The sequence below is a fragment of the Hyla sarda genome, chromosome 1, assembly GCF_029499605.1.
Source record: "Hyla sarda isolate aHylSar1 chromosome 1, aHylSar1.hap1, whole genome shotgun sequence".
NCBI lineage: Eukaryota > Metazoa > Chordata > Amphibia > Anura > Hylidae > Hyla > Hyla sarda.
Genome location: NC_079189.1, coordinates 261,511,673 through 261,535,894, shown reverse-complemented (window position 1 = coordinate 261,535,894; position 24,222 = coordinate 261,511,673). Strand labels below are relative to the sequence as shown.

Genomic DNA, 24,222 nt, shown 5'->3' with positions numbered 1-24,222 from the left:
AGTCTCCCATGCCGGTACTTACTGGGCGCTAAGCTGGGTAGCAGTCTGCGATCTGACGAGCACAGGCGCGTTCAGCTTAGGATGGCCGTTGACAGCTTCACACTTTGTATACTGTGGATTTAAGCATCAATAAATAATTTTCGGAATCGGAGCAGAAGCAGAGCAAAATGTCAACAGCACCCGGGATTCCCAGCCAGTCTCCCTAGCTGGTACTAACCAGGCCCGAAGCTGGGTAGCAGTCTGCGATCTGACGAGAACAGGCACATTCAGCTTAGGATGGCCGTAGACATCTTCACACCCTGTATACTGTGGATTTAAGCATCAATATATCCTTTTTCGGAATCGGAGCGGAAGGCGGCAACATAGCAAAATGTCAACGACACCTGGGATTCCCAGCCAGTCTCCCATGCTGGTACTTACCGGGCCCTAAGCTGGGTAGCAGTTTGCGATCTGACGAGAGCAGGCGCGTTCAGCTTAGGATGGCCGTTGACTGCCTCTCGCGCTTTATACTGTGCATTTAGGCATCAATAAATCCTTTTCGGAATCGGAACCGGAACGGAAGGCGGCAAAAGAGCAAAATGTCAACGGCAGCCGGGATTCCCAGCCAGTGTCCCATGCCAGTACTTACCAGGCCCTAAGCTGGGTAGCAGTCTGACGAGAGCAGGCGCGTTCAGCTTAGGATGGCCATTGACAGCTTCATGATTTTTATACTGTGCATTTAAGCATCAATAAATCCTTTTCGGAATCGGAACGGAAGGCGGCAACAGAGCAAAATGTCAACTGCACCCGGGATTCCCAGCCAGTCTCCCATGCTGGTACTTACCAGGCCCTAAGCTGGGTAGAAGTCTGCGATCTGACGAGAGCAGGCGCGTTCAGCTTAGGATGGCCGTTGACAGCTTCACACTTTGTATACTGTGGATTTAAGCATCAATAAATAATTTTCGGACTCGCAGCAGAAACAGAGCAAAATGTCAACTGCACCCGGGATTCCCAGCCAGTCTCCCATGCTGGTACTTACCAGGCCCGAAGCTGGGTAGCAGTCTGCGAACTGACGAGAACAGGCGCATTCAGCTTAGGATGGCCGTAGACATCTTCACACCCTGTATACTGTGGATTTAAGCATCAATAAATCCTTTTCGGAATCGGAGCGTAAGGCGGCAACAGAGCAAAATGTCAACGACACCTGGGATTCCCATCCAGTCTCCCACGCTGGTACTTACCAGGCCCTAAGCTGGGTAGCAGTCTGCGATCTGACGAGAGCAGGCACGTTCAGCTTAGGATGGCCGTTGACAGCTTCTTGCCCTTTATACTGTGCATTTAAGCATCAATAAATCCTTTTCGGAATCGGAAACGGAAGGCGGCAACAGAGCAAAATGTCAACGGCAGCCGGGATTCCCAGCCAGTGTCCCATGCCGGTACTTACCGGGCCCTAAGATCTGTACCAGTCTGCGATCTGACGAGAGCAGGCGCGTTAAGCTTAGGATGGCCGTCGACAGCTTCACACCTTGTATACTGTGGATTTAAGCATCAATAAAGCAAAATGTCAACGGCACCTGGGATTCCCAGCCAGTCTCCCATGCCAGTACTTACCGGGCCCTAAGCTGGGTAGCAGTCTGCGATCTGACGAGAGCAGGCGTGTTCAGCTTAGGATGGCCGTTGACATCTTCACGCCTTGTATACTGTGCATTTAAGCATCAATAAATCCATTTCCGAATCGGAGCGGAAGGCGGTAACAGATTAAAATGTCAACTGCACCTGGGATTCCCAGCCAGTCTCCCATGCTGGTACTTACCAGGCCCTAAGCTGGGTAGCAGTCTGCGATCTGACGAGACCAGGCGCGTTCAGCTTAGGATGGCGGTTGACAGCTTTGCACTTTGTATACTGTGCATTTAAGCATCAATAAATCCTTTTCGGAATCGGAACGGAAGGCGGCAACAGAGCAAAATGTCAACGGCAGCCGGGATTCCCAGCCAGTGTCCATGCCGGTACTTACCAGGCCCTAAGATCTGTACCAGTCTGCGATATGACGAGAGCAGGCGCGTTAAGCTTAGGATGGCTGTTGACAGCTTCACACCTTGTATACTGTGGATTTAAGCATCAATAAATTCTTTTTGGAATCGGAGCAATAGAGCAAAATGTCAACGGCAACCGTGATTCTCAGCCAGTCTCCCATGCCAGTACTTACCGGGCCCTAAGCTGGGTAACAGTCTGCGAACTGACGAGAGCAGGCGCGTTTTGCTTAGGATGGCTATTGACAGCTTCATGCTTTTTATACTGTGCATTTAAGCATCAATAAATCCTTTTCGGAATCGGAACGGAAGGCGGCAACAGAGCAAAATGTCAACTGCACCCGGGATTCCCAGCCAGTCTCCCATGATGGTACTTACTGGGCCCTAAGCTTGGTAGCAGTCTGCGATCTGACGAGAGCAGGCGCGTTCAGCTTAGGATGGCCGTTGACAGCTTCACGCCTTGTATATTGTGGATTTAAGCATCAATAAATATTTTTATTAATCGGAGAGGAAGGCGGCAACAGAGCAAAATGTCAATGGCACCTTGGATTGCCAGCCAGTCTCCCATGCCGGTATCTGCCGGGCAGCAGTCTGCGATCTGAGGAGAGCAGACACGTTCAGGCTTAGGATGGCCGTTGACAGCTTCACACCCTGTATATTGTGGATTTAAGCATCAATAAATCCTTTTCCGAATCGGAGCGGAAGGCGGCAACAGATTAAAATGTCAACTGCACCCGGGATTCCCAGCCAGTCTCCTATGCTGGTACTTACCAGGCCCTAAGCTGGGTAGCAGTCTGCGATCTGACGAGAGCAGGCGCGTTCAGCTTAGGATGGCCGTTGACAGCTTCACAGTTTGTAAACTGTGGATTTAAGCATCAATAAATAATTTTCGGAATCGGAGCAAAGTGTCAACTGCACTCGGGATTCCCAGCCAGTCTCCCATGCTGGTACTTACCAGGCCCGAAGCTGGGTAGCAGTCTGTGATCTGACGAGAACAGGCGCATTCAGCTTAGGATGGCCGTAGACATCTTCACACCCTGTATACTGTGGATTTAAGCATCAATAAATCCTTTTCGGAATCGGAGCGTAAGGCGGCAACAGAGCAAAATGTCAACGACACCTGGGATTCCCAGCCAGCCTCCCATGCTGGTACTTACCGGGCCCTAAGCTGGGTAGCAGTCTGCGATCTGACGAGAGCAGGCGCGTTGAGCTTAGGATGGCCGTTGACAGCTTCTCGCCCTTTATACTGTGCATTTAAGCATCAATAAATCCTTTTCGGAATCGGAACGGAAGGCGGCAACAGAGCAAAATGTCAACGGCAGGCAGGATTCCCAGCCAGTGTCCCATGCCGGTACTTACCGGGCCCTAAGATCTGTAACAGTCTGCGATCTGACGAGAGCAGGCGCGTTAAGCTTAAGATGGCCGTCGACAGCTTCACACCTTGTATACTGTGGATTTAAGCATCAATAAATTATTTTTGGAATCGGAGCAGAAGGCAACAATAGAGCAAAATGTCAACGGCACACGGGATTCCCAGCCAGTGTCCCATGCCAGTACTTACCGGGCCCTAAGCTGGGTAGCAGTCTGCGATCTGATGAGAGCAGGCGCGTTCAGCTTAGGATGGCCGTTGACATCTTCACGCCTTGTATACTGTGGATTTAAGCATCAAAAAATATTTTTTTTAATCGGAGAGGAAGGCGGCAACAGAGCAAAATGTCAATAGCACCTTGGATTGCCAGCCAGTCTCCCCTGCCCGTACTTGCCGGGCAGCAGTCTGCGATCTGACAAGAACAGGTGCATTCAGCTTAGGATAGCCGTAGACGGCTTCACACCCTGTATACTGTGGATTTAAGCATCAATAAATCCTTTTCGGAATCGAAGCGGAAGGCGGCAACAGAGCAAAATGTCAACAACACCTGGGATTCCCAGCCAGTCTCCCATGCTGGTGCTTACCGGGCCATAAGCTGGGTAGCAGTCTGCGATCTGACGAGAGCAGGCGCGTTCAGCTAGGATGGCAGTTGACAGCTTCACACTTTGTATACTGTGGATTTAAGCATCAATAAATAATTTTCGGAATCGGAGCAGAAACAGAGCAAAATGTCAACTGCACCCGGGATTCCCAGCCAGTCTCCCATGCTGGTAATTACCAGGCCCGAAGCTGGGTAGCAGTCTGCGATCTGACGAGAACAGGCACATTCAGCTTAGGATGGCCGTAGACATCTTCACACCCTGTATACTGTGGATTTAAGCATCAATAAATCCTTTTCGGAATCGGAGCGTAAGGCGGCAACAGAGCAAAATGTCAACGACACCTGGGATTCCCAGCCAGTCTCCCATGCTGGTACTTACCGGGCCCTAAGCTGGGTAGCAGTCTGCGATCTGACGAGAGCAGGCGCGTTCAGCTTAGGATGGCCATTGATAGTTTCTCGCCCTTTATACTGTGCATTTAAGCATCAATAAATCCTTTTCGGAATCGGAACAGAAGGCGGCAACAGAGCAAAATGTCAACGGCAGCCGGGATTCCCAGCCAGTGTCCCATGTCGGTACTTACCGGGCCCTAAGATCTGTACCAGTCTGCGATCTGACGAGAGCAGGCGCGTTAAGCTTAGGATGGCCGTCGACAGCTTCACACCTTGTATACTGTGGATTTAAGCATCAATAAATTCTTTTCGGAATCGGAGCGGAAGGCAGCAATAGAGCAAAATGTCAACGGCACCTGGGATTCCCAGCCAGTCTCCCATGCCAGTACTTACCGGGCCCTAAGCTGGGAAGCAGTCTGCAATCTGACGAGAGCAGGCGCATTCAGCTTAGGATGGCCATTGACAGCTTCATGCTTTTTATACTGTGCATTTAAGCATCAATAAATCCTTTTCGGAATCGGAGAGGAAGGCGGCAACAGAGCAAAATGTCAATAGCACCTTGGATTGCCAGCCAGTCTCCCATGCCCGTACTTGCCGGGCAGCAGACTGCGATCTGACAAGAACAGGCACATTCAGCTTAGGATAGCCGTAGACGGCTTCACACCCTGTATACTGTGGATTTAAGCATCAATAAATCCTTTTCGGAATCGGAACGGAAGGCGGCAACAGAGCAAAATGTCAACGGCACCCGGGATTCCCAGCCAGTCTCCCATGCCAGTACTTACCGGGCCCTAAGCTGGGTAGCAGTCTGCGATCTGACGAGAGCAGGCGCGTTCAGCTTAGGATGGCCATTGACAGCTTCATGCTTTTTATACTGCGCATTTTAGCATCAATAAATCCTTTTCGGAATCGGAACGGAAGGCGGCAACAGAGCAAAATGTCAACTGCACCCGGGATTCCCAGCCAGTCTCCCATGCCGGTACTTACTGGGCGCTAAGCTGGGTAGCAGTCTGCGATCTGACGAAAGCAGGCGCGTTCAGCTTAGGATGGCCGTTGACATCTTCACGCCTTGTATATTGTGGATTTAAGCATCAATAAATATTTTTATTAATCGGAGAGGAAGGCGGCAACAGAGCAAAATGTCAATGGCACCTTGGATTGCCAGCCAGTCTCCCATGCCGGTAACTGCCAGGCAGCAGTCTGCGATCTGAGGAGAGCAGGCACGTTCAGGCTTAGGATGGCCGTTGACAGCTTCACACCCTGTATATTGTGGATTTAAGCATCAATAAATCCTTATCCGAATCGGAGCGGAAGGCGGCAACAGATTAAAATGTCAACTGCACCCGGGATTCCCAGCCAGTCTCCCATGCTAGTACTTACCAGGCCCTAAGCTGGATAGCAGTCTGCGATCTGACGAGCGCAGGCGCGTTCAGCTTAGGATGGCCATTGACAGCTTCACACTTTGAATACTGTGGATTTAAGCATCAATAAATAATTTTCGGAATCGGAGCAGAAGCAGAGCAAAATGTCAACAGCACCCGGGATTCCCAGCCAGTCTCCCTAGCTGGTACTAACCAGGCCCGAAGCTGGGTTGCAGTCTGCGATCTGACGAGAACAGGCGCATTCAGCTTAGGATGGCCGTAGACATCTTCACACCCTGTATACTGTGGATTTAAGCATCAATAAATCCTTTTTCGGAATCGGAGCGGAAGGCGGCAACATAGCAAAATGTCAACGACACCTGGGATTCCCAGCCAGTCTCCCATGCTGGTACTTACCGGGCCCTAAGCTGGGTAGCAGTCTGCGATCTGACGAGAGCAGGCGCGTTCAGCTTAGGATGGCCGTTGACAGCTTCTCGCCCTTTATACTGTGCATTTAGGCATCAATAAATCCTTTTCGGAATCGGAACGGAAGGCGGCAAAAGAGCAAAATGTCAACGGCAGCCGGGATTCCCAGCCAGTGTCCCATGCCAGTACTTACCAGGCCCTAAGCTGGGTAGCAGTCTGCGATCTGACGAGAGCAGGCGCGTTCAGCTTAGGATGGCCATTGACAGCTTCATGATTTTTATACTGTGCTTTTAAGCATCAATAAATCCTTTTCGGAATCGGAACGGAAGGCGGCAACAGAGCAAAATGTCAACTGCACCCGGGATTCCCAGCCAGTCTCCCATGCTGGTACTTACCAGGCCCTAAGCTGGGTAGAAGTCTGCGATCTGACGAGAGCAGGCGCGTTCAGCTTAGGATGGCCGTTGACAGCTTCACACTTTGTATACTGTGGATTTAAGCATCAATAAATAATTTTCGGACTCGCAGCAGAAACAGAGCAAAATGTCAACTGCACCCGGGATTCCCAGCCAGTCTCCCATGCTGGCACTTACCAGGCCCGAAGCTGGGTAGCGGTCTGCGATCTGACGAGAACAGGCGCATTCAGCTTAAGATGGCCGTAGACATCTTCACTCTCTGTATACTGTGGATTTAAGCATCAATAAATCCTTTTCGGAATCGGAGCGTAAGGCGGCAGCAGAGCAAAATGTCAACGACACCTGGGATTCCCAGCCAGTCTCCCATGCTGGTACTTACCGGGCCCTAAGCTGGGTAGCAGTCTGCGATCTGACGAGAGCAGGCACGTTCAGCTTAGGATGGCCGTTGACAGCTTCTTGCCCTTTATACTGTGCATTTAAGCATCAATAAATCCTTTTCGGAATCGGAAACGGAAGGCGGCAACAGAGCAAAATGTCAACGGCAGCCGGGATTCCCAGCCAGTGTCCCATGCCGGTACTTACCGGGCCCTAAGATCTGTAACAGTCTGCGATCTGACAAGAGCAGGCGCGTTAAGCTTAGGATGGCCGTCGACAGCTTCACACCTTGTATACTGTGGATTTAAGCATCAATAAAGCAAAATGTCAACGGCACCCGGGATTCCCAGCCAGTCTCCCATGCCAGTACTTACCGGGCCCTAAGCTGGGTAGCAGTCTGCGATCTGACGAGAGCAGGCGCGTTCAGCTTAGGATGGCCATTGCCAGCTTCATGCTTTTTATACTGTGCATTTAAGCATCAATAAATCCTTTTCGGAATCGGAGAGGAAGGCGGCAACAGAGCAAAATGTCAATAGCACCTTGGATTGCCAGCCAGTCTCCCATGCCCGTACTTGCCGGGCAGCAGTCTGCGATCTGACAAGAACAGGCACATTCAGCTTAGGATAGCCGTAGACGGCTTCACACCCTGTATACTGTGGATTTAAGCATCAATAAATCCTTTTCGGAATCGGAGCGGAAGGCGGCTACAGAGCAAAATGTCAACAACACCTGGGATTCCCAGCCAGTTTCCCATGCTGGTTCTTACCGGGCCCTAAGCTGGGTAGCAGTCTGCGATCTGACGAGAGCAGGCGCGTTCAGCTTAGGATGGCCGTTGACAGCTTCACACTTTGTATACTGTGCATTTAAGCATCAATAAATCCTTTTCCGAATTGGAGGGGAAGGCAGCAACAGATTAAAATGTCAACTGCACCCGGGAGTCCCAGCCAGTCTCCCATGCTGGTACTTACCAGGCCCTAAGCTGGGTAGCAGTCTGCGATCTGACGAGAGCAGGTGCGTTCAGCTTAGGATGGCCGTTGACAGCTTCACACTTTGTATACTGTGGATTTAAGCATCAATAAATTCTTTTCGGAATCGGAGCGGAAGGCAGCAATAGAGCAAAATGTCAACTGCACCTGGGATTCCCAGCCAGTCTCCCATGCCAGTACTTACCGGGCCCTAAGCTGGGAAGCAGTCTGCGATCTGACGAGAGCAGGCGCATTCAGCTTAGGATGGGCATTGACAGCTTCATGCTTTTTATACTGTGCATTTAAGCATCAATAAATCCTTTTCGGAATCGGAGAGGAAGGCGGCAACAGAGCAAAATGTCAATAGCACCTTGGATTGCCAGCCAGTCTCCCATGCCCGTACTTGCCGGGCAGCAGACTGCGATCTGACAAGAACAGGCACATTCAGCTTAGGATAGCCGTAGACGGCTTCACACCCTGTATACTGTGGATTTAAGCATCAATAAATCCTTTTCGGAATCGGAGCGGAAGGCGGCAACAGAGCAAAATGTCAACGACACCTGGGATTCCCAGCCAGTCTCCCATGCTGGTACTTTCCAGGCCCTAAGCTGGGTAGCAGTCTGCGATCTAACGAGAGCAGGCACGTTCAGCTTAGGATGGCTGTTGTCAGCTTCTCGCCCTTTATACTGTGCATTTAAGCATCAATAAATCCTTTTCGGAATCGGAGCGGAAGGCGGCAACAGAGCAAAATGTCAACTGCACCCGGGATTCCCAGCCAGTCTCCCATGCCGGTACTTACTGGGCCCTAAGCTGGGTAGCAGTCTGCGATCTGACGAGAGCAGGCGCATTCAGCTTAGGATGGCCGTTGACATATTCACGCCTTGTATACTATGGATTTAAGCATAAATAAATATTTTTATCAATCGGAGAGGAAGGCGGCAACAGAGCAAAATGTCAATGGCACCTTGGATTGCCAGCCAGTCTCCCATGCCGCTATCTGCCGGGCAGCAGTCTGCGATCTGAGGAGAGCAGGCACGTTCAGGCTTAGGATGGCCGTTGACAGCTTCACACCCTGTATATTGTGGATTTAAGCATCAATAAATCCTTTTCCGAATCGGAGCGGAAGGCGGCAACAGATTAAATTGTCAACTGCACCCGGGATTCCCAGCCAGTCTCCCATGCTGGTACTTAACAGGCCCTAAGCTGGGTAGCAGTCTGCGATCTGACGAGAGCAGGCGCTTTCAGCTTAGGATGGCCGTTGACAGCTTCACTCTTTGTATACTGTGCATTTAAGCATCAATAAATCCTTTTCGGAATCGGAACGGAAGGCAGAAACAGAGCAAAATGTCAACGGCAGCCGGGATTCCCAGCCAGTGTCCCATGCCGGTACTTACCGGGCCCTAAGATCTGTACCAGTCTGCGATCTGACGAGTGCAGGCGCGTTAAGCTTAGGATGGCCGTCGACAGCTTCACACCTTGTATACTGTGGATTTAAGCATCAATAAATTATTTTCAGAATCGGAGCGGAAGGCAGCAATAGAGCAAAATGGCAACGGCACCCGGGATTCCCAGCCAGTCTCCCATGCCAGTACTTACCGGGCCCTAAGCTGGGTAGCAGTCTGCGATCTGACGAGAGCAGGCGCGTTCAGCTTAGAATGGCCATTGACAGCTTCATGCTTTTTATTCTGCGCATTTAAGCATCAATAAATCCTTTTCGGAATCGGAACGGAAGGCGGCAACAGAGCAAAATGTCAACGGCAGCCGGGATTCCCAGCCAGTGTCCCATGTCGGTACTTACCGGGCCCTAAGATCTGTACCAGTCTGCGATCTGACGAGAGCAGGCGCGTTAAGCTTAGGATGGCCGTCGACAGCTTCACACCTTGTATACTGTGGATTTAAGCATCAATAAATTCTTTTCGGAATCGGAGCGGAAGGCAGCAATAGAGCAAAATGTCAACGGCACCTCGGATTCCCAGCCAGTCTCCCATGCCAGTACTTACCGGGCCCTAAGCTGGGAAGCAGTCTGCGATCTGACGAGAGCAGGCGCATTGAGCTTAGGATGGCCATTGACAGCTTCATGCTTTTTATACTGTGCATTTAAGCATCAATAAATCCTTTTCGGAATCGGAGAGGAAGGCGGCAACAGAGCAAAATGTCAATAGCACCTTGGATTGCCAGCCAGTCTCCCATGCCCGTACTTGCCGGGCAGCAGACTGCGATCTGACAAGAACAGGCACATTCAGCTTAGGATAGCCGTAGACGGCTTCACACCCTGTATACTGTGGATTTAAGCATCAATAAATCCTTTTCGGAATCGGAGCGGAAGGCGGCAACAGAGCAAAATGTCAACGACACCTGAGATTCCCAGTCAGTCTCCCATGCTGGTACTTTCCGGGCCCTAAGCTGGGTAGCAGTCTGCGATCTAACGAGAGCAGGCGCGTTCAGCTTAGGATGGCCGTTGACAGCTTCTCGCCCTTTATACTGTGCATTTAAGCATCAATAAATCCTTTTCCGAATCGGAGCGGAAGGCGGCAACAGAGCAAAATGTCAACTACACCCGGGATTCCCAGCCAGTCTCCCATGCCGGTACTTACTGGGCCCTAAGCTGGGTAGCAGTCTGCGATCTGACGAGAGCAGGCGCATTCAGCTTAGGATGGCCGTTGACATATTCACGCCTTGTATACTATGGATTTAACCCCTTAAGGACACATGACGTACTGGAACGTCATGTGTCCACTCCAGATCTATAACGCGGGGCCACGGCGTGGCCCCGCGTCACAGCGGTTCAGGCCCGGCCTCTAACAACGGCCGGGACCCGTGGCTAATAGCGCGCGGCATTGATCGCTGTGCCGCGCGCTATTAACCCTTTAGACGCGGCGTTCAAAGTTGAACGCCGCGTCTAAAGTGAAACCAAAAGCATGCCGGCTAGCTCAGTGTGCTGTTCGGGATAGCCGCGGTGAAATCGCGGCATCCCGAACAGCTGACAGGACAGCGGGAGGGCCCCTACCTGCCTCCTCGCTGTCCGATCGCCGAATGACAGCTCAGTGCCTGAGATCCAGGCATGAGCAGTCATGCAGCAGAATCATCGATCACTGGTTTCTTATGAGAAACCAGTGATCAATGTAAAAGATCAGTGTGTGCAGTGTTATAGGTCCCTATGGGACCTATAACACTGCAAAAAAAAAGTGAATAAACATCATTTAACCCCTTCCCTATTAAAAGTTTGAATCACCCCCCTTTTCCCATAAAAGAAAAAACACAGTGTAAATAAAAATAAAAATAAACATAAATGGTATCGCCGCGTGCGGAAATGTCCGAATTATAAAAATATATCGTTAATTAAACCGCACGTTCAATGGCGTGCGCGCAAAAAAATTCCAAAGTCCAAAATAGTGCGTTTTTGGTCACTTTTTATATCATGAAAAAATGAATAAAAAGCGATCAATAAGTCCTATCAATGCAAAAATGGTACCGTTAAAAACTTCAGATCACGGCGCAAAAAATGAGCCCTCATACCGCCCCATACACGGAAAAATAAAAAAGTTATAGGGGTCAGAAGATGACAATTTTAAACGTATTAATTTTCCTGCATGTAGTTATTGTTACGCCGAGCGCTCCGGGTCCCCGCTCCTCCCCGGAGCGCTCGCTTCACTCTCCCCGCGGCAGCGCTCCGGGCACGTCCTCTGACCCGGGGCGCTGCGATTCCGCTGCCAGCCGGGATGCGATTCGCGATGCGGGTAGCGCCCGCTCGCGATGCGCACCCCGGCTCCCCTACCTGACTCGCTCTCCGTCTGTTCTGTCCCGGCGCGCGCGGCCCCGCTCCCTAGGGCGCGCGCGCGCCGGGTCTCTGCGATTTAAAGGGCCACTGCGCCGCTGATTGGCGCAGTGGTTCCAATCAGTGTGTTCACCTGTGCACTTCCCTATATCACCTCACTTCCCCTGCACTCCCTTGCCGGATCTTGTTGCCTTAGTGCCAGTGAAAGCGTTCCTTGTGTGTTCCTTGCCTGTGTTTCCAGACCTTCTGCCGTTGCCCCTGACTACGATCCTTGCTGCCTGCCCCGACCTTCTGCTACGTCCGACCTTGCTTTTGCCTACTCCCTTGTACCGCGCCTATCTTCAGCAGCCAGAGAGGTGAGCCGTTGCTAGTGGATACGACCTGGTCACTACCGCCGCAGCAAGACCATCCCGCTTTGCGGCGGGCTCTGGTGAAAACCAGTAGTGGCTTAGAACCGGTCCACTAGCACGGTCCACGCCAATCCCTCTCTGGCACAGAGGATCCACTACCTGCCAGCCGGCATCGTGACAGTAGATCCGGCCATGGATCCCGCTGAAGTTCCTCTGCCAGTTGTCGCTGACCTCACCACGGTGGTCGCCCAGCAGTCACAACAGATAGCGCAACAAGGCCAACAGCTGTCTCAACTGACCGTTATGCTACAACAGTTACTACCACAGCTTCAGCAGTCATCTCCTCCGCCAGCTCCTGCACCTCCTCCGCAGCGAGTGGCCGCTCCTGGGATACGTTTATCCTTGCCGGATAAATTTGATGGGGACTCTAAGTTTTGCCGTGGCTTTCTTTCCCAATGTTCACTGCATCTGGAGATGATGTCGGACCTGTTTCCCACTGAAAGGTCTAAGGTGGCTTTCGTAGTCAGCCTTCTGTCCGGAAAAGCCCTGTCATGGGCCACACCGCTCTGGGACCGCAATGACCCCGTCACTGCCTCTGTACACTCCTTCTTCTCGGAAATCCGAAGTGTCTTTGAGGAACCTGCCCGAGCCTCTTCTGCTGAGACTGCCCTGTTGAACCTGGTCCAGGGTAATTCTTCCGTTGGCGAGTATGCCGTACAATTCCGTACTCTTGCTTCAGAATTGTCCTGGAATAATGAGGCCCTCTGCGCGACCTTCAAAAAAGGCCTATCCAGCAACATTAAAGATGTTCTGGCCGCACGAGAAATTCCTGCTAATCTACATGAACTTATTCACCTAGCCACTCGCATTGACATGCGTTTTTCCGAAAGGCGTCAGGAACTCCGCCAAGATATGGACTCTGTTCGCACGAGGCGTTTCTTCTCCTCGGCTCCTCTCTCCTCTGGTCCCCTGCAATCTGTTCCTGTGCCTCCCGCCGTGGAGGCTATGCAGGTCGACCGGTCTCGCCGGACACCTCAAGAGAGGACACGACGCCGTATGGAGAACCTCTGCCTGTACTGTGCTAGTACCGAACACTTCCTGAGAGATTGTCCTATCCGTCCTCCCCGCCTGGAAAGACGTACGCTGACTCCGCACAAAGATGAGACAGTCCTTGATGTCTACTCTGCTTCTCCACGTCTTACTGTGCCTGTGCGGATGTCTGCCTCTGCCTTCTCCTTCTCTACACTGGCCTTCTTGGACTCTGGATCTGCAGGAAATTTTATTTTGGCCTCTCTCGTCAACAGGTTCAACATCCCGGTGACCAGTCTCGCCAGACCCCTCTACATCAATTGTGTAAATAATGAAAGATTGGACTGTACCATACGTTTCCGCACGGAGCCCCTTTTTATGAGCATCGGATCTCATCATGAGAGGATTGAACTTTTGGTCCTCCCCAATTGCACCTCGGAAATTCTCCTTGGACTTCCCTGGCTTCAACTTCATTCCCCTACCCTGGATTGGTCCACTGGGGAGATCAAGAGTTGGGGGTCCTCTTGTTCCAAGAACTGTCTAAAACCGGTTCCCAGTAACCCTTGCCGTAACTCTGTGGTTCCTCCAGTAACCGGTCTCCCTAAGGCCTATATGGACTTCGCGGATGTTTTCTGCAAAAAACAAGCTGAGACTCTACCTCCTCACAGGCCTTATGATTGCCCTATCGACCTCCTCCCGGGCACTACTCCACCCCGGGGCAGAATTTATCCTCTCTCTGCCCCAGAGACTCTTGCCATGTCCGAATACGTCCAGGAGAATCTAAAAAAGGGCTTTATCCGTAAATCCTCCTCTCCTGCCGGAGCCGGATTTTTCTTTGTGTCCAAAAAAGATGGCTCCCTACGTCCATGCATTGACTACCGCGGTCTTAATAAAATCACGGTTAAGAACCGCTACCCCTTACCCCTCATCTCTGAACTCTTTGATCGCCTCCAAGGTGCCCACATCTTCACTAAATTGGACTTAAGAGGCGCCTATAACCTCATCCGCATCAGAGAGGGGGACGAGTGGAAAACGGCATTTAACACCAGAGATGGACACTTTGAGTATCTGGTCATGCCCTTTGGACTGTGCAACGCCCCTGCCGTCTTCCAAGACTTTGTCAATGAAATTTTTCGTGATCTGTTATACTCCTGTGTTGTTGTATATCTGGACGATATCCTAATTTTTTCTGCCAATCTAGAAGAACACCGCCAGCATGTCCGTATGGTTCTTCAGAGACTTCGTGACAACCAACTCTATGCCAAAATTGAGAAATGTCTGTTTGAATGCCAATCTCTTCCTTTTCTAGGATATTTGGTCTCTGGCCAGGGACTACAGATGGATCCAGACAAACTCTCTGCCGTCTTAGATTGGCCACGCCCCTCCGGACTCCGTGCTATCCAACGCTTTTTGGGGTTCGCCAATTATTACAGGCAATTTATTCCACATTTTTCTACCATTGTGGCTCCTATCGTGGCTTTAACCAAAAAAAATGCTGATCCCAAGTCCTGGCCCCCTCAAGCAGAAGACGCCTTTAAACGACTCAAGTCTGCCTTTTCTTCGGCTCCCGTCCTCTCCAGACCTGACCCTTCCAAACCCTTCCTATTGGAGGTTGATGCCTCCTCAGTGGGAGCTGGAGCTGTTCTTCTACAAAAAAATTCTTCCGGGCATGCTGTCACTTGTGGTTTTTTCTCTAGGACCTTCTCTCCAGCGGAGAGGAACTACTCCATCGGGGATCGAGAGCTTCTAGCCATTAAATTAGCACTTGAGGAATGGAGGCATCTGCTGGAGGGATCAAGTTCTCCTGTTATTATCTACACCGACCACAAGAACCTCTCCTACCTCCAGTCTGCCCAACGGCTGAATCCTCGCCAGGCCCGGTGGTCTCTGTTCTTTGCCCGATTTAATTTTGAGATTCACTTTCGTCCTGCCGATAAGAACATTAGGGCCGATGCTCTCTCTCGTTCCTCGGATGCCTCAGAAGTTGAACTCTCTCCGCAACACATCATTCCACCTGACTGCCTGATCTCCACTTCTCCTGCCTCCATCAGGCAGACTCCTCCAGGAAAGACCTTTGTTTCTCCTCGCCAACGCCTCGGAATCCTCAAATGGGGTCACTCCTCCCATCTCGCAGGTCATGCGGGTATCAAGAAATCTGTGCAACTCATCTCCCGCTTCTATTGGTGGCCGACTCTGGAGACGGATGTTGTGGACTTTGTGCGAGCCTGCACTATCTGTGCCCGGGATAAGACTCCTCGCCAGAAGCCCGCTGGTTTTCTTCATCCTCTGCCTGTCCCCGAACAGCCTTGGTCTCTGATTGGTATGGATTTTATTACTGATTTACCCCCTTCCCGTGGCAACACTGTTATTTGGGTGGTCGTTGATCGATTCTCCAAAATGGCACATTTCATCCCTCTTCCTGGTCTTCCTTCTGCGCCTCAGTTGGCTAAACAATTTTTTGTACACATTTTTCGTCTTCACGGGTTGCCTACGCAGATTGTCTCGGATAGAGGCGTCCAATTCGTGTCTAAATTCTGGAGGGCTCTCTGTAAACAACTCAAGATTAAATTAAATTTTTCTTCTGCATATCATCCCCAGTCCAATGGACAAGTAGAAAGGATTAACCAGATCTTGGGTGATTATTTGCGACATTTTGTTTCCTCCCGCCAGGATGACTGGGCAGATCTCCTCCCATGGGCCGAATTCTCGTATAACTTCAGGGTCTCTGAGTCTTCCTCCAAATCCCCATTTTTCGTGGTGTACGGCCGTCACCCTCTTCCCCCCCTCCCTACTCCCTTGCCCTCTGGTCTGCCCGCTGTGGATGAAATTTCTCGTGACCTTTCCATCATGTGGAGAGAGACCCAAGGTTCTCTCTTACAGGCTTCATCACGCATGAAGAAGTTCGCGGATAAGAAAAGAAGAGCTCCCCCCGTTTTTTCCCCTGGAGACAAGGTATGGCTCTCCGCTAAATATGTCCGCTTCCGTGTCCCTAGCTACAAGTTGGGACCACGCTATCTTGGTCCTTTCAAAATTTTGTGTCAAATTAATCCTGTCTCTTATAAACTTCTTCTTCCTCCCTCTCTTCGTATCCCTAATGCCTTTCACGTCTCTCTTCTCAAACCACTCATCCTCAACCGTTTTTCTCCCAAATCTGTTCCTCCCACTCCTGTTTCCGGCTCCTCGGACATCTTCTCGGTCAAAGAAATTTTAGCTGCCAAAAAGGTCAGAGGGAAAAATTTTTTTTTAGTGGACTGGGAGGGTTGTGGTCCTGAAGAGAGATCCTGGGAACCTGAGGACAACATCCTAGACAAAAGTCTGCTCCTCAGGTTCTCAGGCTCTAAGAAGAGGGGGAGACCCAAGGGGGGGGGTACTGTTACGCCGAGCGCTCCGGGTCCCCGCTCCTCCCCGGAGCGCTCGCTTCACTCTCCCCGCGGCAGCGCTCCGGGCACGTCCTCTGACCCGGGGCGCTGCGATTCCGCTGCCAGCCGGGATGCGATTCGCGATGCGGGTAGCGCCCGCTCGCGATGCGCACCCCGGCTCCCCTACCTGACTCGCTCTCCGTCTGTTCTGTCCCGGCGCGCGCGGCCCCGCTCCCTAGGGCGCGCGCGCGCCGGGTCTCTGCGATTTAAAGGGCCACTGCGCCGCTGATTGGCGCAGTGGTTCCAATCAGTGTGTTCACCTGTGCACTTCCCTATATCACCTCACTTCCCCTGCACTCCCTTGCCGGATCTTGTTGCCTTAGTGCCAGTGAAAGCGTTCCTTGTGTGTTCCTTGCCTGTGTTTCCAGACCTTCTGCCGTTGCCCCTGACTACGATCCTTGCTGCCTGCCCCGACCTTCTGCTACGTCCGACCTTGCTTTTGCCTACTCCCTTGTACCGCGCCTATCTTCAGCAGCCAGAGAGGTGAGCCGTTGCTAGTGGATACGACCTGGTCACTACCGCCGCAGCAAGACCATCCCGCTTTGCGGCGGGCTCTGGTGAAAACCAGTAGTGGCTTAGAACCGGTCCACTAGCACGGTCCACGCCAATCCCTCTCTGGCACAGAGGATCCACTACCTGCCAGCCGGCATCGTGACAGTTATGATTTTTTCCAGAAGTCCGACAAAATCAAACCTATATAAGTAGGGTATCATTTTAATCGTATGGACCTACAGAATACATATCAGGTGTCATTTTTACCGAAAAATGTACTACGTAGAAACGGAAGCCCCCAAAAGTTACAAAACAGCGTTTTTTTTTAAATTTTGTCGCACAATGATTTTTTTTCCCGCTTCACCATAGATTTTTGGGCAAAATGACTGACGTCATTACAAATTAGAATTGGTGGCGCAAAAAATAAGCCATCATATGGATTTTTAGGTGTAAATTTGAAAGAGTTATGATTTTTTAAAGGCAAGGAGCAAAAAACGAAAATGCAAAAACGGAAAAACCTCCGGTCCTTAAGGGGTTAAGCATCAATAAATATTTTTATTAATCGGAGAGGAAGACGGCAACAGAGCAAAATGTCAACGGCAGCCGGGATTCCCAGCCAGTGTCCCATGCCGGTACTTAGCGGGCCCTAAGATCTGTACCAGTCTGCGATCTGACGAGTGCAGGCGCGTTAGGCTTAGGATGGCCGTCGACAGCTTCACACCTTGTATACTGTGGATTTAAGCATCAATAAATTATTTTCAGAATCGGAGCGGAAGGCGGCAACAGAGCAAAATGTCAACTGCACCCGGGATTCCCAGCCAGTCTCCCATGCCAGTACTTACTGGGCGCTAAGCTGGGTAGCAGTCTGCGATCTGACGAAAGCAGGCGCGTTCAGCTTAGGATGGCCGTTGACATCTTCACGCCTTGTATATTGTGGATTTAAGCATCAATAAATATTTTTATTAATCGGAGAGGAAGGCGGCAACAGAGCAAAATGTCAATGGCACCTTGGATTGCCAGCCAGTCTCTCATGCCGGTAACTGCCGGGCAGCAGTCTGCGATCTGAGGAGAGCAGGCACGTTCAGGCTTAGGATGGCCGTTGACAGCTTCACACCCTGTATATTGTGGATTTAAGCATCAATAAAACCTTATACGAATCGGAGCGGAAGGCGGCAACAGATTAAAATGTCAACTGCACCCGGGATTCCCAGCCAGTCTCCCATGCTGATACTTACCAGGCCCTAAGCTGGATAGCAGTCTGCGATCTGACGAGCGCAGGCGCATTCAGCTTAGGATGGCCGTTGACAGCTTCACACTTTGTATACTGTGGATTTAAGCATCAATAAATAATTTTCGGAATCGGAGCAGAAGCAGAGCAAAATGTCAACAGCACCCGGGATTCCCAGCCAGTCTCCCTAGCTGGTACTAACCAGGCCCGAAGCTGGGTTGCAGTCTGCGATCTGACGAGAACAGGCGCATTCAGCTTAGGATGGCCGTAGACATCTTCACACCCTGTATACTGTGGATTTAAGCATCAATAAATCCTTTTTCGGAATCGGAGCGGAAGGCGGCAACATAGCAAAATGTCAACGACACCTGGGATTCCCAGCCAGTCTCCCATGCTGGTACTTACCGGGCCCTAAGCTGGGTAGCAGTCTGCGATCTGACGCGAGCAGGCGCGTTCAGCTTAGGATGGCCGTTGACAGCTTCTCGCCCTTTATACTGTGCATTTAGGCATCAATAAATCCTTTTCGGAATCGGAACGGAAGGCGGCAAAAGAGCAAAATGTCAACGGCAGCCGGGATTCCCAGCCAGTGTCCCATGCCAGTACTTACCAGGCCCTAAGCTGGGTAGCAGTCTGCGATCTGACGAGAGCAGGCGCGTTCAGCTTAGGATGGCCATTGACAGCTTCATGATTTTTATACTGTGCATTTAAGCATCAATAAATCCTTTTCGGAATCGGAACGGAAGGCGGCAACAGAGCAAAATGTCAACTGCACCCGGGATTCCCAGCCAGTCTCCCATGCTGGTACTTACCAGGCCCTAAGCTGGGTAGAAGTCTGCGATCTGACGAGAGCAGGCGCGTTCAGCTTAGGATGGCCGTTGACAGCTTCACAATTTGTATACTGTGGATTTAAGCATCAATAAATAATTTTCGGACTCACAGCAGAAACAGAGCAAAATGTCAACTGCACCCGGGATTCCCAGCCAGTCTCCCATGCTGGTACTTACCAGGCCCGAAGCTGGGTAGCGGTCTGCGATCTGACGAGAACAGGCGCATTCAGCTTAGGATGGCCGTAGACATCTTCTCTCCCTGTATACTGTGGATTTAAGCATCAATAAATCCTTTTCGGAATCGGAGCGTAAGGCGGCAACAGAGCAAAATGTCAACGACACCTGGGATTCCCAGCCAGTCTCCCATGCTGGTACTTACCGGGCCCTAAGCTGGGTAGCAGTCCGCGATCTGACGAGAGCAGGCACGTTCAGCTTAGGATGGCCGTTGACAGATTCTTGCCCTTTATACTGTGCATTTAAGAATCAATAAATCCTTTTCGGAATTGGAAACGGAAGGCGGCAACAGAGCAAAATGTCAACGGCAGCCAGGATTCCCAGCCAGTGTCCCATGCCGGTACTTACCGGGCCCTAAGATCTGTACCAGTATGCGATCTGACAAGAGCAGGCGCGTTAAGCTTAGGATGGCCGTCGACAGCTTCACACCTTGTATACTGTGGATTTAAGCATCAATAAAGCAAAATGTCAACGGCACCCGGGATTCCCAGCCAGTCTCCCATGCCAGTACTTACCGGGCCCTAAGCTGGGTAGCAGTCTGCGATCTGACGAGAGCAGGCGCGTTCAGCTTAGGATGGCCATTGCCAGCTTCATGCTTTTTATACTGTGCATTTAAGCATCAATAAATCCTTTTCGGAATCGGAGAGGAAGGCGGCAACAGAGCAAAATGTCAATAGCACCTTGGATTGCCAGCCAGTCTCCCATGCCCGTACTTGCCGGGCAGCAGTCTGCGATCTGACAAGAACAGGCACATTCAGCTTAGGATAGCCGTAGACGGCTTCACACCCTGTATACTGTGGATTTAAGCATCAATAGATCCTTTTCGGAATCGGAGCGTAAGGCGGCAACAGAGCAAAATGTCAACGGCAGCCGGGATTCCCAGCCAGTGTCCCATGCCGGTACTTACCGGGCCCTAAGATCTGTACCAGTCTGCGATCTGACGAGAGCAGGCGCATTAAGCTTAGGATGGCCGTCGACAGCTTCACACCTTGTATACTGTGGATTTAAGCATCAATAAATTCTTTTCGGAATCGGAGCTGAGGGCAGCAATAGAGCAAAATGTCAACGGCACCTGGGATTCCCAGCCAGTCTCCCATGCTGGTACTTACCAGGCTTTAAGCTGGGTAGCAGTCTGCGATCTGACGAGAGCAGGCACGTTCAGCTTAGGATGGCTGTTGACAGCTTCACACTTTGTATACTGTGGATTTAAGCATCAATAAATAATTTTCGGAATCGGAGCAAAATGTCAACTGCACTCGGGATTCCCAGCCAGTCTCCCATGCTGGTACTTACCAGGCCCGAAGCTGGGTAGCAGTCTGCGATCTGACGAGAACAGGCGCATTCAGCTTAGGATGGCCGTAGACATCTGCACACCCTGTATACTGTGGATTTAAGCATCAATAAATCCTTTTCGGAATCGGAGCGTAAGGCGGCAGCAGAGCAAAATGTCAACGACACCTGGGATTCCCAGCCAGTCTCCCATTCTGGTACTTACCGGGCCCTAAGCTGGGTAGCAGTCTGCGATCTGACGAGAGCAGGCGCGTTCAGCTTAGGATGGCCGTTGACAGCTTCTCGCCCTTTATACTGTGCATTTAAGCATCAAGAAATCCTTTTCGGGATCGGAACGGAAGGCGGCAACAGAGCAAAATGTCAACGGCAGCCGGGATTCCCAGCCAGTGTCCCATGCCGGTACTTACCGGGCCCTAAGATCTGTACCAGTCTGCGATCTGACGAGAGCAGGCGCGTTAAGCTTAGGATGGCCGTCGACAGCTTCACACCTTGTATACTGTGGATTTAAGCATCAATAAAGCAAAATGTCAACGGCACCCGGGATTCCCAGCCAGTCTCCCATGCCAGTACTTACCGGGCCCTAAGCTGGGTAGCAGTCTGCGATCTGACGAGAGCAGGCGCGTTCAGCTTAGGATGGCCGTTGACATCTTCACGCCTTGTATACTGTGTATTTAAGCATCAATAAATATTTTTTTTAATCGGAGAGGAAGGCGGCAACAGAGCAAAATGTCAATAGCACCTTGGATTGCCAGCCAGTCTCCCATGCCCGTACTTGCCGGGCAGCAGTCTGCGATCTAACAAGAACAGGCGCATTCAGCTTAGGATAGCCGTAGACGGCTTCACACCCTGTATATTGTGGATTTAAGCATCAATAAATCCTTTTCGGAATCGGAGCAAAATGTCTACAGAGCTACAGAGCAAAATGTCAACAACACCTGAGATTCCCAGCCAGTCTCCCATGCTGGTACTTACCGGGCCCTAAGCAGGGTAACAGTCTGCGCTCTGACGAGAGCAGGCGCGTTAAGCTTAGGATGGCCGTTGACAGCTTCACGCCCTTTATACTGTGCATTTAAGCATCAATAAATCCATTTCCGAATAGGAGCGGAAGGCGGTAACAGATTAAAATGTCAACTGCACCTGGGATTCCCAGCCAGTCTCCCATGCTGGTACTTACCAGGCCCTAAGCTGAGTAGCAGTCTGCGATCTGACGAGACCAGGCGGGTTCAGCTTAGGATGGCGGTTGACAGCTTCGCACTTTGTATACTGTGCATTTAAGCATCAATAAATCCTTTTCGGAATCGGAACGGAAGGCGGCAGCAGAGCAAAATGTCAACGGCAGCCGGGATTCCCAGCCAGTGTCCCATGCCGGTACTTACCAGGCCCTAAGATCTGTACCAGTCTGCGATCTGACGAGAGCAGGCGCGTTAAGCTTAGGATGGCTGTTGACAGCTTCACACCTTGTATACTGTGGATTTAAGCATCAATAAATTCTTTTCGGAATCGGAGCAATAGAGCAAAATGTCAACGGCAACCGGGATTCCCAGCCAGTCTCCCATGCCAGTACTTACCGGGCCCTAAGCTGGGTAGCAGTCTGCGATCTGACGAGAGCAAGCGCGTTCAGCTTAGGATGGCCATTGACAGCTTCATGCTTTTTATACTGTGCATTTAAGCATCAATAAATCCTTTTCGGAATCGGAACGGAAGGCGGCAACAGAGCAAAATGTCAACTGCACCCGGGATTCCCAGCCAGTCTCCCATGCCGGTACTTACCGGGCCCTAAGCTGGGTAGCAGTCTGCGATCTGACGAGAATAGTCGCGTTCAGCTTAGGATGGCCATTGACAGCTTCATGCTTTTTATACTGTGCATTTAAGCATCAATAAATCCTTTTCGGAATCGGAACGGAAGGCGGCAACAGAGCAAAATGTCAACTGCACCCGGGATTCCCAGCCAGTCTCCCTTACCAGTACTTACCGGGCCCTAAGCTGGGTAGCATTCTGCGATCTGACGAGAGCAGGCGCGTTCAGCTTAGGATGGCCGTTGACATCTTCATGCCTTGTATACTGTGGATTTAAGCATCAATAAATATTTTTTTTAATCGGAGAGGAAGGCGGCAACAGATCAAAATGTCAATAGCACCTTGGATTGCCAGCCAGTCTCCCATGCCCGTACTTGCCGGGCAGCAGTCTGCGATCTGACAAGAACAGGCGCATTCAGCTTAGGATAGCCGTAGACGGCTTCACACCCTGTATATTGTGGATTTAAGCATCAATAAATCCTTTTCGGAATCGAAGCAAAATGTCTACAGAGCTACAGAGCAAAATGTCAACAACACCTGGGATTCCCAGCCAGTCTCCCATGCTGGTACTTACCTGGCCCTAAGCTGGATAGCAGTCTGCGATGTGACGAGAGCAGGCACGTTCAGCTTAGGATGGCCGTTAACAGCTTCACGCCCTTTATACTGTGCATTTAAGCATCAATAAATCCTTTTCCGAATCGGAAGGCGGCAACAGATTGAAATGTCAACTGCACCCGGGATTCCCAGCCAGTCTCCCATGCTGGTACTTACCAGGCCCTAAGCTGGGTAGCAGTCCGCGATCTGACGAGAGCAGGTGCGTTCAGCTTATGATGGCCGTTGACAGCTTTACACTTTGTATACTGTGCATTTAAGCATCAATAAATCCTTTTCGGAATCGGAGCGGAAGGCAGCAATAGAGCAAACTGTCAACGGCACCTGGGATTCCCAGCCCGTCTCCCATGCCTGTACTTACCGGGCCCTAAGCTGGGTAGCAGTCTGCGATCTGACGAGAGCAGGCGCGTTCAGCTTAGGATGGCCATTGACAGCTTCATGCTTTTTATACTGTGCATTTAAGCATCAATAAATCCTTTTCGGAATCGGAGAGGAAGGCGGCAACAGAGCAAAATGTTAATAGCACCTTGGATTGCCAGCCAGTCTCCCATGCCCGTACTTGCCGGGCAGCAGTCTGCGATCTGACAAGAACAGGCACATTCAGCTTAGGATAGCCGTAGACGGCTTCACACCCTGTATACTGTGGATTTAAGCATCAATAAATCCTTTTCGGAATCGAAGCGGAAGGCGGCTACAGAGCAAAATGTCAACAACACCTAGGATTCCCAGCCAGTCTCCCATGCTGGTACTTACCGGGCCCTAAGCTGGGTAGCAGTCTGCGATCTGACGAGAGCAGGCGCGTTCAGCTTAGGATGGCCGTTGACAGCTTCACACCCTGTATACTGTGGATTTAAGCATCAATAAATCCTTTTCCGAATCGGAGCGGAAGGCGGCAACAGATTAAAATGTCATCTGCACCCAGGATTCCCAGCCAGTCTCCCATGCTGGTACTTACCAGGCCCTAAGCTGGGTAGCAGTCTGCGATCTGAAGAGAGCAGGCGCGTTCAGCTTAGGATGGCCATTGACAGCTTCATGATTTTTATACTGCGCATTTAAGCATCAATAAATCCTTTTCGGAATCGGAACGGAAGGCGGCAACAGAGCAAAATGTCAACTGCACCCGGGATTCCAAGCCAGTCTCACATGCCGGTACTTACTGGGCCCTAAGCTGGGTAGCAGTCTGCAATCTGACGAGAACAGGCGCATTCAGCTTAGGATGGCCGTAGACATCTCCACACCCTGTATACTGTGGATTTAAGCA

At 51.1% G+C, this 24,222-nt stretch overlaps 17 pseudogenes; all 17 read right to left on the bottom strand.

Annotated features, from left to right (window-relative positions):
* Positions 1 to 371: 371 nt before the first annotated feature.
* Positions 372 to 491, bottom strand: LOC130347740 (5S ribosomal RNA; annotated as a pseudogene).
* Positions 492 to 1,171: 680 nt separating this feature from the next.
* Positions 1,172 to 1,291, bottom strand: LOC130343136 (5S ribosomal RNA; annotated as a pseudogene).
* Positions 1,292 to 1,541: 250 nt separating this feature from the next.
* LOC130315833 (5S ribosomal RNA) lies at positions 1,542 to 1,661 on the bottom strand (annotated as a pseudogene).
* A 1,070-nt stretch (positions 1,662 to 2,731) lies between these two features.
* On the bottom strand, positions 2,732 to 2,851 carry LOC130328522 (5S ribosomal RNA; annotated as a pseudogene).
* A 2,254-nt stretch (positions 2,852 to 5,105) lies between these two features.
* On the bottom strand, positions 5,106 to 5,225 carry LOC130315844 (5S ribosomal RNA; annotated as a pseudogene).
* An 873-nt stretch (positions 5,226 to 6,098) lies between these two features.
* LOC130314325 (5S ribosomal RNA) lies at positions 6,099 to 6,218 on the bottom strand (annotated as a pseudogene).
* A 681-nt stretch (positions 6,219 to 6,899) lies between these two features.
* LOC130330332 (5S ribosomal RNA) lies at positions 6,900 to 7,019 on the bottom strand (annotated as a pseudogene).
* A 250-nt stretch (positions 7,020 to 7,269) lies between these two features.
* Positions 7,270 to 7,389, bottom strand: LOC130352081 (5S ribosomal RNA; annotated as a pseudogene).
* A 2,067-nt stretch (positions 7,390 to 9,456) lies between these two features.
* Positions 9,457 to 9,576, bottom strand: LOC130328413 (5S ribosomal RNA; annotated as a pseudogene).
* Positions 9,577 to 10,252: 676 nt separating this feature from the next.
* Positions 10,253 to 10,372, bottom strand: LOC130347216 (5S ribosomal RNA; annotated as a pseudogene).
* Positions 10,373 to 18,558: 8,186 nt separating this feature from the next.
* On the bottom strand, positions 18,559 to 18,678 carry LOC130328943 (5S ribosomal RNA; annotated as a pseudogene).
* Positions 18,679 to 19,359: 681 nt separating this feature from the next.
* On the bottom strand, positions 19,360 to 19,479 carry LOC130352948 (5S ribosomal RNA; annotated as a pseudogene).
* A 250-nt stretch (positions 19,480 to 19,729) lies between these two features.
* Positions 19,730 to 19,849, bottom strand: LOC130352079 (5S ribosomal RNA; annotated as a pseudogene).
* An 860-nt stretch (positions 19,850 to 20,709) lies between these two features.
* Positions 20,710 to 20,829, bottom strand: LOC130331207 (5S ribosomal RNA; annotated as a pseudogene).
* A 249-nt stretch (positions 20,830 to 21,078) lies between these two features.
* Positions 21,079 to 21,198, bottom strand: LOC130320668 (5S ribosomal RNA; annotated as a pseudogene).
* Positions 21,199 to 22,072: 874 nt separating this feature from the next.
* On the bottom strand, positions 22,073 to 22,192 carry LOC130352297 (5S ribosomal RNA; annotated as a pseudogene).
* Positions 22,193 to 23,665: 1,473 nt separating this feature from the next.
* Positions 23,666 to 23,785, bottom strand: LOC130352332 (5S ribosomal RNA; annotated as a pseudogene).
* Positions 23,786 to 24,222: the final 437 nt, after the last annotated feature.